The following is a 15,710-nucleotide window of genomic DNA, read 5'->3' as shown; positions in this document are numbered from 1 at the left end:
TTGCATATAGCCCAGCACTGAAACGGGAAACAAATAGTGCACCAGGCATCATGCTCCCCCGGCAAAGCCCGGGCTGCCATTAGGTGCTACCCGCCTAAAAGGATTTCCTTCTAGTCTGAAGTTAGCACGGTGCCTTTGTACATTGCTTTTCACTAAAGGTCTGATCCAGCTGCCATTAGAATCAATGAAAGGCTCCCATTGACTTCAAAGGAATCGAGATATACCAGATATTGCAGTAGATGAAAAATACCAAAGGAAAAGAAAACCTCTGTCTTTTAGTATATACTTTCAATTTTTATATAGTCTTCATCATAACAATGTTCTGAAGGAAAGGGACTGGAAAATTTTCCAAGTCAGTCAATGCTGAAAACTGCAAAAAAAAGAAAGTTTTTGACAAAAGCAGACACTTTCCCATTTATTTCAAAACGTATTTTTTCTGTCAAAATTTGTTTTCAATAGCAAATAAATATGTGACTAGTTTAAATTCTAAACTACCAATAGAGCCAGGAAAGTATTTGCAAATATATAATCTTTGGAGGCATACACATTCTTTCTGCCCACTTACTCGTCAGTCACCAGACTTCCAACTCCACATTTCTGTGACTTTGGAGCCTTAAAAAAAAAAAAAAAAGGTTGGATATTAGCGCTTTTATTGCCTGTGTCTATAGGGAGGATCCCAGCGCCTGCCTCTCAGCCCAGTGCTCTGTGACAGATGTAAGATGGGATAACATATAAGAAAGAGAAGGATTTATTGGAGTACAGAAGAAGGCCAGGCTAGAAATCCAGCTATGAAGCTTTATAGGTGCATATATTTAAAACACTTTTCAGCAGCTTTATATACCATTACAGTTATTGGATCCTTCATCTTTGACTTAGATAGGAATTATTTAATTAGAGACTTCAGTACCTGCGTAACTTTGAAACCTTTCCGCTCTTATTCTTATTCAAAAAAATATTTGCACCTAAGAGAATTTCCCAGCAGTCAAAACTTTTATTGTAAGTGGTAGTACAACTGAGGTAGGCTAGGTTATTCAGGTAATTTGGATCAGGCCACATTTTGGTTTGGATTACATCTGGCTTTCCTTAAATGTAGTAACCCAACATTTGGTTATCGTTTAGTGAATATGATTTTCTGCCAAATTATTCCCTCTGGATTCTCTGGAATCCAACAGAAAAAATCTTGAAAGCATCCAGACATCTCTAATTTTTTTTAAACACTCATTTTAATTAATTCTCTCATTTTAAAATATTTTATAATTCAGTATCTCCAGCAGGTCTGTCTTTTTTTTTTTTTTCCCCAGTAGACTACTTTGAAGGAATCACAAGCTGCTGAAATCTATGCAGGGCATTTGTCCGTTATGGAAAGGAGATCACAAAAGCATTTCACATCCTGCTGTTCAGAGTAAGAACAAGTCTGTTTCTACCTCACATGGTAGGGTCGCATGTGTGGTGGGTTCAAAGAAGAATGACGGTGAAAATACTCTCTATATCGGATGCAATTATACAATGTGTAGAACTGACTGCAAACACGTAGCTTACCTAAGGGATCCCTGCTGACCTGCTCACCCATCCGTCCGTCTCGTTCCCATCCACCGCAGGGTTCTGCAGATGAAGGGCTGTCCTTGGGGTTCTCCCCTCGCACCCCTCACGTACCCCGGGAAACACAGACAGGACACAGATGGGAGACCATCCTTCCACGGCACCCTGGCACGGGCGCTGCGGGCTTGTGCTGTAAATCCTGACGTGCCCTTAGGAAAAGTGACTCATTCCTTAAACAAAAATAAAGGTCATTCAAACCTGTAAAAGACAAAGCAGGGTGTGCTTCTAAGCAATTTATGGGCATTACATTAAATTGCCAGGCAGATGTTTTGCCATCCTGCAACTGCACCGTACCTGATGTTTTAGGGGCAGGGAGACCGTTCACAAAGAGTAGCAATTGATCTCGTTACTGAAGAGTGATTAGAGTATTACAGGGGTGGGGACAGGCTGGTTCGTAAAGCTGCTCTAAGAGGAGATACGTCTTTTTACTCCATACAAGCAGCGAACCTGCAGGCTCCTGCTGCCGCCCCTTCCCCGGCGCAGACAGCACCGGTGCGCGGGACGCTGCCGGGAGGGCAACACACGCACCTGGGACACACGTGAAGTTCCTCCCTCGCAACCGCCGTCCCACCGTCCGTGCTCAGAAGACCTCTTAGAGCTCAGGGACCCGATACAGGTCTGCAGCGTTCACTGTCTGCGCTGGAATTGATCACATATTTCACAGCTGACCTTCTCACTGTCCTCTTGTGTGGGCACCGGTGGCATGAGATCACCATTGGAATATTCTGCACTGAAAGGCAGTGGTTTGTAAAACATTTTTATCAGTATCTATCAATTATTATATATCAATATCAATCTATTATCAATCTATTACTGTGAGCTGGCAGAAAGCACGCTGGACATTTAGGAATTGGCACCATTTAATGTATGATATTTTTTTCTTTTTTTCCTAGAGAGGAACACCCCCATCTTATGGAAATGTATCCAGCTTGACAAATGAAAATGAATGAAAAAAAAATGAAGGTTTGAGTGAACAACTGCACAGCTCAGGGTCGCAGCTCATCCAGTTTGCAGGAGTGACACTGGGCAGGGAGGGAAGGGCTGTGTTAAAAGGAAAGACAATGATGAGCCTGTTTGATTTGGAGTCGTGATAAATAATGAATGTAACTCACAAGGACAAGATAACACAGTAGTTTTCACTGACCCTAATGTCAAAATGTTTCCTCTTCCCTCTGCTTCATGTCCGAGAGAGCATCTCCGTTACTACCTTGCCTTTGCCAGTGCCGCTACCCTGAGAAACGCAGAGGCTGGAAGCGATTAGTTTTGGGACTCCAGCCCCGGACACGCTAACCCGCATGCCTAACTTCACAGGAGTAGCTGAAGACCAAGGGATTACTCCTGGAAGTCAAGTAAAGCACGTGCGTGTTTCTGGCTGAGGGTTTCTGACACGAAGGAGTCCCAGCTCCCCAGGATGCAAGGATTATTTTTTATCCCTAGTGCCTAACAAGATATTGCTCTTTAAAACAGTCATTGGTGCACAGGAATAGGAAATATAAATGCCATTTCCAAGAGAGACGAAAATGTTTTCAGCATAATAACAAATATCCTGAAACAGTCTGCACTGGTGAGTGAACAGAGGATTACATTTAAATTCAACACTCTTAATGTACATTTCTAATCTTAAATTTCTAAAACGATTAGCCATTTACACACTGAGTAACAGCTTCTGCACTCATTCCAACTAGTATAAAAATCATAAAGGTTAGCAAACTGTGTGCATTGGAATATAAACTAATCGGCATCTGGGATTAGGAAGAAATCTCCTCCAATTCATTGGTAAAGGCTTCCTCAAATACTAAACGGAGCCCATTATTCTGTTTGGCTGTTAATAACTCAGGTGACATTTGCCATATGCCATCAAAGAGCCTAGGGTCAATACAAATTTTATCTCTGTTAAGGCCTCCAGATTCAGCATCAAATTGTGAGTCCGCAATTCAATAGCGAGTTGAGCATTCCCGTTTTTAAACAGTTTTTGAAAGCGGTGGGGATTATTTGGGAATGGTGTGATACAAAGGTGCAAGGGAAGAAGCCATGGAGGGGCAGAAAAGAATGGAAATAAGATTTTGACACAGAACAAATATCAAAGTAGGTGATTTCCTTTTTTTCTTCACCAACTGTGCTAAAGTTGTCTTTTTAAACTGGAATCATTGTGTATCTCCAATCAAATCACATTCAAAGCAGTTATTCTAGTATGTCCCTAGCTGCATTTCCACAGTAATTGAGGCACGTTATTCATATGCTGAGTTTCCTACAGAAATGGAAATAAACTGGAGGAATTTTTTCCATAGTTAAAAGAAAGCACAGTGAAGGTTTGACCTTAAAGGAAGGATGAGACTCAACATGTTCCCCATTGGTTTTTCTGGAATAAGATTTGACAGCCTTATATAGGTGGAATTAAGCCTCACTTTCTTATGCTTCAAACCCTCTAGAAAAGTCACACTTTGTGCAAGAAGGGATCTGGAACATCATTTCAGCCCCTCTTTCTGGAGGGGCCATCTCTCCTATGGAGAATTAATGAGATGTGTTTAGGGGTGGTGGTAGTCCTTGCCCAGAAAAACAAGTTGTCTTGATGAAACTTCTTTTTGTAGAGCTGCCAAGCATCCCAGCTGGGAACAACCCTCAGTCCCCAGCGTCTCTTGCTGCCGTGGCTGCAGTGTCTGCATCCCTGCTGCCTCCGCTGCACTTCCAGACAGCCTGCGATGTCCTTGCGGGATGCAGGCAGAAAGGTTATAGAATCATAGAATCATAAAATGGTTTGGGTTGGAGGGGACCTTGAAGATCATCTAGTTCCAACCCCCCTGCCATGGTCAGGGACATCTTTCGCTAGATCAGGTTGCTCAAAGCCCCATCCAACCTGGCCTTGAACACTTCCAGGGAGGGGGCATCCACAACATGGTTGGAGAGTTACGTTTTCCCCAGAAGAGTCCAAACACCAAAAGCTTTTCCCAGGTCTACAATTACAATCTAAAACCAGAAGTCCATCTGTACCCTACCTGGCATGTCCCAAGGGAGGATGTCTAGGGAAGAACATAAAACAGGGAGGTTACTCGGCAATACCTCGCTACAACGTGTTCCCTGACTCCAGCTAAGGGATTTGGTAGTGGTGGTCTTGGCAGTGTTAGGTTTACGGTTGGAGTCGATGATCTTAAAGGTCTTTTCCAACCTATACGATTCTGTGATTCTGTGATTTCTTAAGCCGGTGCTGGTGCCTCTGTGTTCAGCAGCTCTCCAGAGATGTTTTTCCGTGGGAAATTCATCCCAGCACTTTCTGAGCCCACATAAACTTTTAGCATTCAGAGCGCTCGGTTTTGTGAATGGCCTGTATGGAGAAGTTGTCCAGCACAAATCGTGAGCAGAACAACTCCCTGGGGCTGTTTTGAAGCCGGCGCCTGCTATTTGCCTGCGCTGGCCCTAAGTCCAGAGGTGATGCTGTCACACGCCTGGAAACCCTGCCAATCATGATGCCTGACAGAGCAGCCAAACACGCTCAGTTTCCAGGAATATGAGAGGTTATTATGGTTATTTCTTAACGCTGAGTGAGGGTCTGCAAGCCTACAAGCACGGTACTCCGTGAAATAAAGGGTTCCCAGAGGTTCCTCCTTGGGCCCCAGCCAGCAAACACCTGCTCACATACAAAACTCTCCATTCAAGCCAAGGGGACGACACTCGTGAGCAGAGTCACCCCCGTGATGATACCTGTCTGGTTTCCCAACGGGGAGAAAACATGTTCCAAGCTGCACCGAGTGACTGATGTGTTCTGTGCTAATATTTGTTTCACAAGTCATAAATCTGCTTCGCTCACGTGGTTCTGGGGTAACCATAAAACAGCCGCTGAAGGTGGAAACTGCAAGAATTTCAGCCACCGCCAATGAGTGATAACTCACTGGAGTTTGAATACCTTATGCATTACTAAATCAAAACTTAAATTAAAGGCAACTTTTAAAAGACACTAATATGATTGCTGAGCCTCTGAATACCTTGCAGATCTATCCTTTGAGCACTGAAAATTTTTAGCCATGATATATACAGGCCTGATGCTGTAAAATACTAAAAGCCCTGAACTGTGGTTACCAGGCGGTGGAGCGTTCTCTGCCTGGGCTTTACATCTACACGCACGCATTGCCAGAAACTACGGTGGGTGTTCACAAAAATTATTAAGATGACTTCTGAAAATCATTAAGATAAGTAACATAAAAGGCAAAGTCCTTGTAGAAAAGCACCTATTATTAGAGAAGTAAAAAGACAGTTCTATATTAAACACTCTCTAGTGAGACTAGTAACAAACCATCTTTTTGAGACAGAAGGAAACTTAACATCTCCCAAAATACCCAGGCATAGCACGAGATACAAAGAAATATACTTTGCAGAAATATTCCTGCCTCTTCTTTGAGGAGTATGATGGAGAACTCTCAGATGTGGTGATTCTGCCCAGCCACAATACACAGCGAAGGTAATGGAAAACACAACAGGTAGGACTAGTTTTTGGGAACACTCGCATGCTTAACTTACTTGGTGCGATCCCCTGGAATGCATCCATTTCCCCAATATTCAAATACAAAGGGTTTTAAGGTGAAGAAAACTTGCATCCAAGTAATGGAAGGAGGGTATTCTCCTCTTCCTCTCTGAAAAGGCTACAGGATTTATTGCATTGTATAGTGCCATTTCAAAATGGTTGTAAAAGTCTGTCCCTAGGCATAAAATCTGCTCACTTACTTTGTAGCAGTGCATCAGCTAATGAGCTCTTATTTGCCTTTCCAAATTAAATTACTCGTTACAGGTAGGAGGAATTTTGCAGTGGTGGGTTAAAAGTAATAGAGTAAAAAAAGCACATTAGGCAACTTTTCTAGCCTGTTCTAATTCAAAGGTACTTTACTGTTCTTCTAACACCGAAGTACTAATCTCACACATCAAGTAAAAGTTGCTGGCAAACTCTGAGGAAAGGTGCCCTTTTCTTTCACCGTCAGACAGCGGCGGAGCTGCCGTTTTCCTCTGCCTCCAGTGGTTATGTCATCTCTGAGGTCAGTTTTCTGCTTCTTGAACATGGCTTGGCTGGGTATGAAACGTGAAATCAGCATCAACAATTGGTAGCAACTTCAAGAAAGAAGCCTTGGGCTAACAAATAATAAAAAAAATCCTCATTTTTGCCCACAATAAGAAAAATCTACAGAGCCGCCACCTAAGGGCTTTCATTGCCTTCGGCACAGGCACACTTCGGAATCCACATTTAGAGAGTGCAGCCTAAACATTTTCACTCACTGAGCTCGTCATTTATTTCCGTGGCAGGCATCCCTATGTGAGACCTCGCCAGTCATCAATCCCTCTTTAGATTAAACATGAAAGGGGGCCTATCCTCCCATTAGCACAGGGGAGATGTACTAATATGGCCCAAATTAATGTCCTAATCATTCCTTGACAGAATAGAATTTAAAATATCCCAAGTCTATCACTCCAAAATCGTACAGTCTGAATCTGATCATTTGAAAATTGGTTTTGGTCATCAGGGATCTCAGATTTCAGCTGAATTATTCAGACTATCAGGTACTACCACACAAATTATGCTGGGGCAGCAGGGAAGGGGAACGAAAGGGGGAAATCGGGTAACGTCGGTGAAAATCTAAACACAAGGCAGTTCAGCCAAACCCCGACTTCTTCCCAGTTATTTAGTTACAGAACAGCATTTTCCTCCAAGAGAGTGCTTGCAGAAAACACCATCTTTGCGCATACTTGCTTGAATACACACTGGTATGGGTTTTCATTCGTAGTGTTTACTGGGGCCCTGGTTACATTCTCCAGCCAATTTACTCATATAATGTGTTTTTTTCTCCCTCTGGCTACCGTGAAACAAAGCTTCAAAAGGGATGGGCAGGAGAAAAAAAAAATCCTCTTGCTCATGTTTTTCTCTCCTAAATACTGAGGAATTCTACTTTCCTGGCACTGTTCTCACTATTTACATGTGTGTAGCTGTGTACATACCCCAGCTTACTAACCTGTGCTCTGCACAAGGGATATAACTGAATAGGGTTATTCATAACCAAACCCTCATACAGCTCGGCCAGTGCCAGGATTTTAGTCTATGCTCACGGGGCTGTGATTAGTCCTGGAGAACATTATGAAAATCAACCTGGCTAATTATTACTCCAAATAACGGAGAAAGGAATGCAATAGATTCTCCAGGAAATACTATAAGACAATCAAGATTTGGGTGTTTGCATTTGTTTGTTTGTAAATGTTCTCATTAGCTCATCCGTAAGATTTACGTTCCCTGCAAGAATTAGCAGGGGAAGTTCTATAGACTGTCCAATGAAAGAAGGCAGATAGATCATCACATCACTCCTTTTGGATACAAAAGCCTCTGAATTTCCAAATGCCAAAATTTTGTGCAGAATATTCATCACTATATTGTTAATCATATCTTTATTGACTATGCAAACCATTTATAGAAAGTTTCACAGAATTTAAAAACAGAGCTGAGAGCCTGATCTCTGATATATCTCAAAGCAATATGTTTTATCCCTATTTTAAACCTAAAAATTAAATCACAGCAGTTTAGTCCTTGGGAGAATAGATTTATGTATAAAAGGAAAAGAACCTGTCGCTAATGTCCCAGACCTCTGCGAAAGAACAAATGGACTAAATGAGAAACATCTAGATGATCCTAGTGTGCACATTGAGCCTGATGTACTGGAGAAGATGTGTAACCTTCAAGATCCCTGCCAATCTGACATGAGGCAAAAGTCCTAACCAATTTAACTATTGGAATTAGTATGAACGTAAATATGAAAGCAAAACACAGCACCCAGGCACCTATGGCTGGGGAAGGGTGGGTTTGCACCAGTGCAGAACACTGGCAAAAAGCCATCCAAGGCCACCCCTTCATCTCCGGTGCTCCAGGGGAATGCAGAAAAATGAAACAACTCCCAAATAACCAAGATATATGTGGCCAATTTCTTCCAAGAGAAAAAATAAATCCTTCCTGACAGTCTGCAAGACCTCACCAAAGCCACGAAACAAGAGAATGATTATTTGATAATAATTATTCTCTTTCCAAACTGCAAGCGTTACGAGGATGCTGAGAGCAACACCGGCAGTGCCGGTCCCCGCAGCCTCACGAGGGACTGACTAACAGGAGGAATAACAGGTTCTCAGACTGCGAGACAAGGAACTGCCACCAAGCTCCTGACAAAGCTCCCACTCACACATGCACAGAAAGATGTACAGATTTTTCCACAAAGCGGATGAAAGCGTGTATTTAAAAATACATATTTAACGTCCTCTTAAACATCCCTACCTGTGACAGCTTTTACAGGACAAACAGTTTTATTATTTAGGGCTCTGTGGGATAGAAAATGGTGTCTTTTGAGGGTGGATTTGTCTAACTTAAGCTTGTAACCACTGGGTCCTGTAATGCCTTTGTCAGGTAGATAAAGTGGCTACTCGCTCTTGGATATCTTTTCCATGGGTCAGTACCTACCTGCGGTGACCAAGTCACTTCGCAGCTTCTTCCCTGATGAGCTAAATAAGTTGAGCTGCTTATGCCTCATGTTGTCACGCTTGTTTTCTGAATCCTTTTTCATACCTTTCCTTTGAACTTACCTTAGTATTTCCACACTGCTTTTGAACTGTGAACACCAAAACTGGACACAGTTCCTAACAGTAGCCTTGCCACTGTTGTGCACATGGGCAACATCAAATCCTCTTATCTGCTTGATATTACTCTTTTTTACATCTCAGGATTGCATTGGCCTTTTAGCCACAGAATTACAGTGAGATTTCATTCTGATGTGCTTACCCAAAAAGAATCCTAAATCTTTCTTAAAGTCCTTGCTTTCCAAAAGAGAGCCTCCTGCCCGGCGTAGCCTCGTCTTCTTTCTTTATTATATTGCCTTGCACCTAGCTAATATTCAAACTTTTTTTTTTATTTTGACCTCTTCATTAAGCACTTCAGGTCACTCAGCAATAATAATTTGCCCCTTTATCACTTATTCTCCCATTTGTTCACTGTTAACCTGTGCCATGTATAAACCTGATTCTGTATCATTTCCTTGATCAGTGATAAAAACATTTGGCCTTTAGTCAAAACCTGATTCCTGGAGGACTCCATTAAAAAAGAGTTCTATGTAACGTTCAGAGTCTGTGCAAAGCATTAACCAAATCAAAACCGGGAGCACCACCGTTTTCAACCTGACTTTTACCGTGCATCGAGTATACAGGAGGAAAACTTCTCGTTATAGCTAGAGCAATGATGCCACCCCCCTCACCCCTTCGGAGTGATCCTGCCCCTCTGCTCTGCTCTGGTGAGACCCCACCTGGAGTCCTGCATCCAGCTCTGGAGCCCTCAGCACAAGAAGGACATGGAGCTGTTGGAGCGGGTCCAGAGGAGGGCCACGGAAATGATCCGAGGGCTGGAGCACCTCTCCTACGAGGACAGGCTGAGAGCTGGGGTTGTTCAGCCTGGAGAAGAGAAGGCTGCGGGGAGACCTTATAGCAGCCTTCCAGTACTTAAAGGGGGCCTATAGGAAAGATGGGGACAGACATTTTAGCAAGGCCTGTTGCGACAGGACAAGGAACAATGGGTTTAAACTAAGGGAGGGCAGATTTAGACTGGATTTAAGGAAGAAATTTTTTACAGTGAGGGTGGTGAGGCACTGGCACAGGTTGCCCAGAGAGGTAGTGGAGGTCCCATCCTTGGAAACATTCAAGGTCAGGTTGGATGGGCCTCTGAGCAACCTGATCTAGTTAAAGATGTCCCTGCTCTTGCAGGGGGTTGGACTAGATGACCTGTAAAGGTCCCTTCCAACCCAAACCATTCTATGATTCTATGATTCTGTGATTCACAGGGCGTTGTGATGATGAACTCCCTAACACCTGTAAGATGCTGGAGGGACCATCTGTACGCCTGAGGCACCTACCTCATGGGTAAACTTTGGGGTAAATCGGCTCTTCTAAAATAGATGTCTATAGGTATGTGAGACCTCTGAGTGCATCCAGACTCCAAGGTATGCTGGCACACCTAGCTCTACCTCAGATCCATCCCTAGGGAAGCCCCAGGTATCATCAGCTTCCCTCTATCAAGGTTTCTATGGGTCTGAAGGGACCTGCTCTCATCATTCTGGAGAGAAGGAAAACAAAGACTGTGGGGTGTAGCACTGTCTCCATCTCACTCCAGAGCCTAGATATGGTTCCCTGTAGAGTCAGTGGCAAGTAACTCAGGTGGCAACTAGGTCTTCTGGGAGGCTTCAGCAGCACCTACTTGTCTCGGTTTCCTCTCTGTGAACCTTCTTCTGGTTCTTTCCACAGTCTGTCTTACAAGGTACATAACATTTACAGGAAAATTCAGTATTTGATTAAGCTGAATTACATCCCAGCGTTGTGCTGAGATTGTTTTGGAGGCCATCTAAATACACAGAAAAATGATGTGTAGCTGCTTAACCAAAAGATTATAGCATAAATTTGGGTGCCTCTATTAAATGACAGAATGGCAGCATCTCCTCCCCATGCCCAGGGTGTCACAACACTGTTTCACTCAGAGCTGAAATGAATTATTTTACAAGAATGGGGGCCATGATGTGCCCTAAGGAAATGTGACTGAGTCATTTATATTTTTTGTTCTCACTCTCTGTTCTACTTATGCCACAGATGGCAGAAAATAGGAGTCAAACCAATTTAATACAGACATTCAGTTCAAAATGGCATGTATTTTCGTTTTCCCTGTATAATGATGAGGAATAGGTGGAAACATATTGTTACTGTTTTAGACAAACAAATCAAACAACGCAACACCCTCCAAAATCACCCTGAAAGTCCAATTCCTCCTACCCCACCCCCCCATAAACCAGCATAGTGGAGTCACTTTGACAAAACTCAAGCAACTGATGCAATGGCTTCAATGGAATGAAAATGCCTCTCCTCGTGATTGAGTGGGACTAGAGGTGACTTGGAAATAAAGTTGTTAAAGAAAATCTTCATAAACTTTCAAACTTCGTAACTTTCAAAAAGTCCCAACAAAAGCCTGACTTTTCTGCTATCCCCAACCATTAGAGATTTTCACATAATTCAAGATAGAGCTCTAGACTCCGCCAATGCAGTGAAATAGATGTTACTTTTATTACTGCCCATCAGAAATCAAAATCACGACACCAGCAGAACCCACTTCTGTCTTCTGGGGGAAGTTTTAGCAAATGGTTCTGTCATAGCTAAGAGAAATCAACTCAATATACTACTTGCTCTTAGAGGATCAGACGCTTCTCATTCCCTTGCCAAGTCAGGGACAAGGAAGTTTCAGCTCACACACCTAAAATCACACAAATCTTTATTTCACCACTTCCAAGCAAATGACTTCATAACCTTTGCCCACAGAGCCACGCATGTTTCTGCAAACAGTTTGTGGTCAGATTAAAAAGCTAAATGCCTGAGAAACTCAGGCATATGTAAAGTCTGGGAGTTAGAATACAATCCTCTCGTGAAAAAATATGAGAAGAATGGTCCGATATTCGTAAGATTAATATCTTCCTCATCTCTTGGTAAAATAATTTTACTCCCTCTATAGGTTATCAACCAAACAGTGGCCACCTGATGCTCCCCTTCTTGTCTGATGATTGATTCATTCCACAAGAATAGTCGCCTGCCTTGATCACTACCATAGAAACGACGTGGAGGTGCGCATGGTTTGGGATGCATGAAGTAGAGGATCCCTTTCTAACCGTCTCCCAGTGACAGGACCTTCTACCTGCTGGCTCTGCCTTCCCACCCCTGATACCAGCTTTGGTTACTCCGCAGAAGAGAGAAGATTTGCTCAGGGAAGGAGGTGTTTCATTAAATGTGGTGCGTCCACAGAAGTCAATGATGTTTTTCACTAAATTCCAGAGGTTAGCAGTTTTTAGCAGTTTTAATCCATCTTAAATTTATATTTTGGCAATTAACTCAAGCAGCACGCCTAAAAATTACTTTAAATGTCGCTTCCTGCTTCGTTTGGGGATTATCTTTCTGCTAAACACTAAGGATAATTGTAAGAGATATGTACAGATGAATGCTAAAAGTACCAGCGAACAGTCTTTACACTTCAAATAAATAAAAATAGATAATTGAAAAAAACCCTAAGATATCTTCCTGATCTCCACTTACATTTCCAGAACCCTTACACCCTGGAAATCTACTAAATATCTATTACCATATTTTCTAGATATTCTACTGTATGTATTACCAGTAGAAAATGAAACCATTGACATTAGTATCCAAGTTGTAAACCTGTAATTAAGGAGATCTTCCCTAGCTGAAAGCAGGAGGCAAACCTTGCAGTTAAAGTTTGGATAGCAGACATTCTTCTTTGGTTATGGCTTAGAAAAATCTCATACAACGGTTTTGGAGACGAAATTTCATTACCTTTGAAATGGCTCAACCTGCCTCAAAAAGTAAGAAATTTTTAGTAACAACTTAAAGAATTGTATTTTAAATCCCTTAAAATAAATAAGAATTTCACTCCCTGAAGCATGTCCAAGCCTAGAAGATAAGGTTACCAGAAAGTGGGAAATATTTATGGGAACCCCTTTGCAAAACCCTGGTACCCGATTACTACGTTGGTCCCTGCAATATGCCCACAGCTAATCTACCAGCATTGCCATCAAACATTTTGCAGACTAAAATGAAATCTCCAATAAGATGAATAGATCTGTGTGTCTTCTAATATTTTATCAGAAGATGGACTCGATGCTCTGACAATTCAAGATGCCATTAGTTTTGATATGATCAGCAAAGACAGGGGAAGTCGTATTATTCTCATTCTAATACACGCCTTGTAACATAATGATCTATTGCTAAAAGAGGAAATCTCTTCTTTCAGTGGAGCAAGCTTTACCAGCCACCAAAGTCTTGCAGGCTATCAGGTGCCTAATCCAAAATCGGGATTCTCACAAACAATCCTCAGCCTGTCAAGTACAACCCTGTAACAGATTCTATCAAAAAACCCACCCACCCATCCAAATAAAACCCTCACCACAGAATATTTGTTTTTTCTCTAAACAGATCTTTTGTTTCACCAGCATTTTAAGGATCCTTATTTTCAGCGCTATTACTTGGAGATAGGTTTGCCTCCCTTAAAACATGGACTAAATGAGGGGACAGGATTTTCCGAATGCTGAGAAAGGATGTGAGTGGCAGCGCATCGTTCCCAGTGCCAGGAATAGCGTGCCGAGCACAGAGGAATTAATTACTCCAGACCCAGGTATTAACCTTAATTTTTAAACAACTTCTTGCGCACTGTGACTCTACTGAACCATGAGCAGGATTGCCCCCAAATCATTTTTCAGCCACCTGCCCCTCTCTACAAAGCCCACCTATAGATGCCTTTCTCTCAGAAACAGAGCAGGAAAAAAAAAAGGAATTAAAAAAAAATAATAAAATGAAGCACTTCCTTCTTAAATTACTCAAGTTGCTAAAATAAGAAAATCCAAGCAAGAAAATTAATGTAGAATACTGTATTTAATGTAATCATATGCTTATTCTGCATGAAAATTGTGGTTCATATTCTGAGTTAAACTGATTTAGATCTAGAATAAAGTCACTGAGGATCAAGAAATTCTTTGAAATTCATTACCTGTAAGTGAAATCAAATCTGACCCTATGTCAGCATTTGTAAATCAGATATTTAACAAAATTTGAAGGGAAAACTAAGGTCAAGATTTGAACTCTATCTTCCTGAAGTGAAAGAGTATGAAAGTACCTTCCTAAAATGAAAACCCCAGAAAATGGCCAGTATAATAGACCTATAGAGCTTCATAGCTTAAAAGTGCTGTCCAAATATTAGCTAAATCCTTACTATAAACCTGTGAGGCAGATAAGATGGAAGCACTTATGCTAAAGATAAATAAAACCTAGAACTGTCTCATATAACCGTAAGATTTTATTAAAAATAAACAGGGCTGGTTGGTATCCTTAACCTCAAGGTCACAAAACAAAGTACTAGGCACTAGAGGATAGCGGCAGAAACCAGTACTCCAAAATCACTGTGTCTAATTAAGGATTCCAAAGAATCTCTGCTTTATGCTCTCTCCTGTCTCGAAGCATTCGCTGCGAGAACATTCAAATGCCACCGGGAGACTGACATGCTACTTGTTAGGTCAACAGTCCCATTGAGACTTCTTCTCATCGGCTTCGTCGGATTCTGGGTCAACTATATATGCTGGGCAAATAACACCGCACCAGGGCAAATAACACCGAACGGGGACTCTCGTGTTTAAAAGGGAGAAAACTAAGGGGGGGGGGGGGGGGGGCGAAGCAGCTGCGTGGAAATTGGAAATGTGTTGTCTGCGCGCTTGCTAAATAATTCAGATTTAAACTGTTCTGAACTTCTGACCCTCACACTCCACTGCGATGTACAGGGCTAGAGGTTTCAATGTTAATCCACGGTATATTAGCAACAAAAATGTATGGAGCCTTCCTGTTTCAGAGTGAGGCCATATTCTGCTAAAAGCATTCTAATATTAATGATGATGGCTGGTTTTAGAAATGTTTTAGTCCACTGCAAGAACGTATTTTCACTTGTTTGTGAGGTTGGGAAGAGAGAAAATGAAATTGCCCTTTTAGCGCTGCACCCCGCTTCCTCGCAGGCATGGGGCAGCGTGTGTCCCTTTTCCAATAAAACCGCACACTTGCCTCTCTCTGCGGGCTGTGCGCTTCCCTCCCTCCCCTTCGCTTTGCTCAGCTGTCATTTGGCACAACTGCCTCACTTGCACCGCGTTAGAGCATATATTTCTCCACGGTGCATTTTTAACTGGCAAAGTAAGGAGAAAAGAATTTGATTAAGCTTATTTTTATGCTTACCGGAAATATAAAAGACAAAGTGTTCTACGTTTACAACTACAGCATATGCAGCTTGTGTGCGCATCAAAAAGATCTCTACAAAGCAGCACGCGCGGAGACAAGATCATACGGAATGGAGAGACAGATGCAGATTTCCACGCGTAAAATCTGTAGTGGCTCCGAGCACGACGGATATTAAAAAAATAAATACGAAAAATAATAATAACAAAAAAGCGGTGTCGGGAGAGGCTGGTACCAACCTATTCAAAGACTCCCGTGGACTTCAAGAGGCTTTGGATCACGCCCCCGGAGAGGGA

The 15,710-nt window shown here is 42.2% G+C and overlaps 1 long non-coding RNA gene across 1 annotated transcript; it reads right to left on the bottom strand.

The window, feature by feature from the left end:
• Positions 1-454: 454 nt before the first annotated feature.
• On the bottom strand, positions 455-15,366 carry LOC142407623 (uncharacterized). Its single transcript, XR_012774987.1, has 4 exons — positions 15,247-15,366; positions 2,128-2,329; positions 1,540-1,769; positions 455-612 (listed from the first exon to the last, which is right to left on the bottom strand). It is a non-coding gene; the product is annotated as an uncharacterized LOC142407623 (long non-coding RNA).
• Between the last annotated feature and the right edge of the window lie 344 nt (positions 15,367-15,710).

This window comes from Mycteria americana, chromosome 3 (assembly GCF_035582795.1).
Source record: "Mycteria americana isolate JAX WOST 10 ecotype Jacksonville Zoo and Gardens chromosome 3, USCA_MyAme_1.0, whole genome shotgun sequence".
In the NCBI taxonomy this organism is placed as follows: Eukaryota; Metazoa; Chordata; class Aves; order Ciconiiformes; family Ciconiidae; genus Mycteria; species Mycteria americana.
The sequence above is the reverse complement of the archived record's forward strand: the minus strand, read 5'-3'. Positions and strand labels throughout refer to the sequence as shown.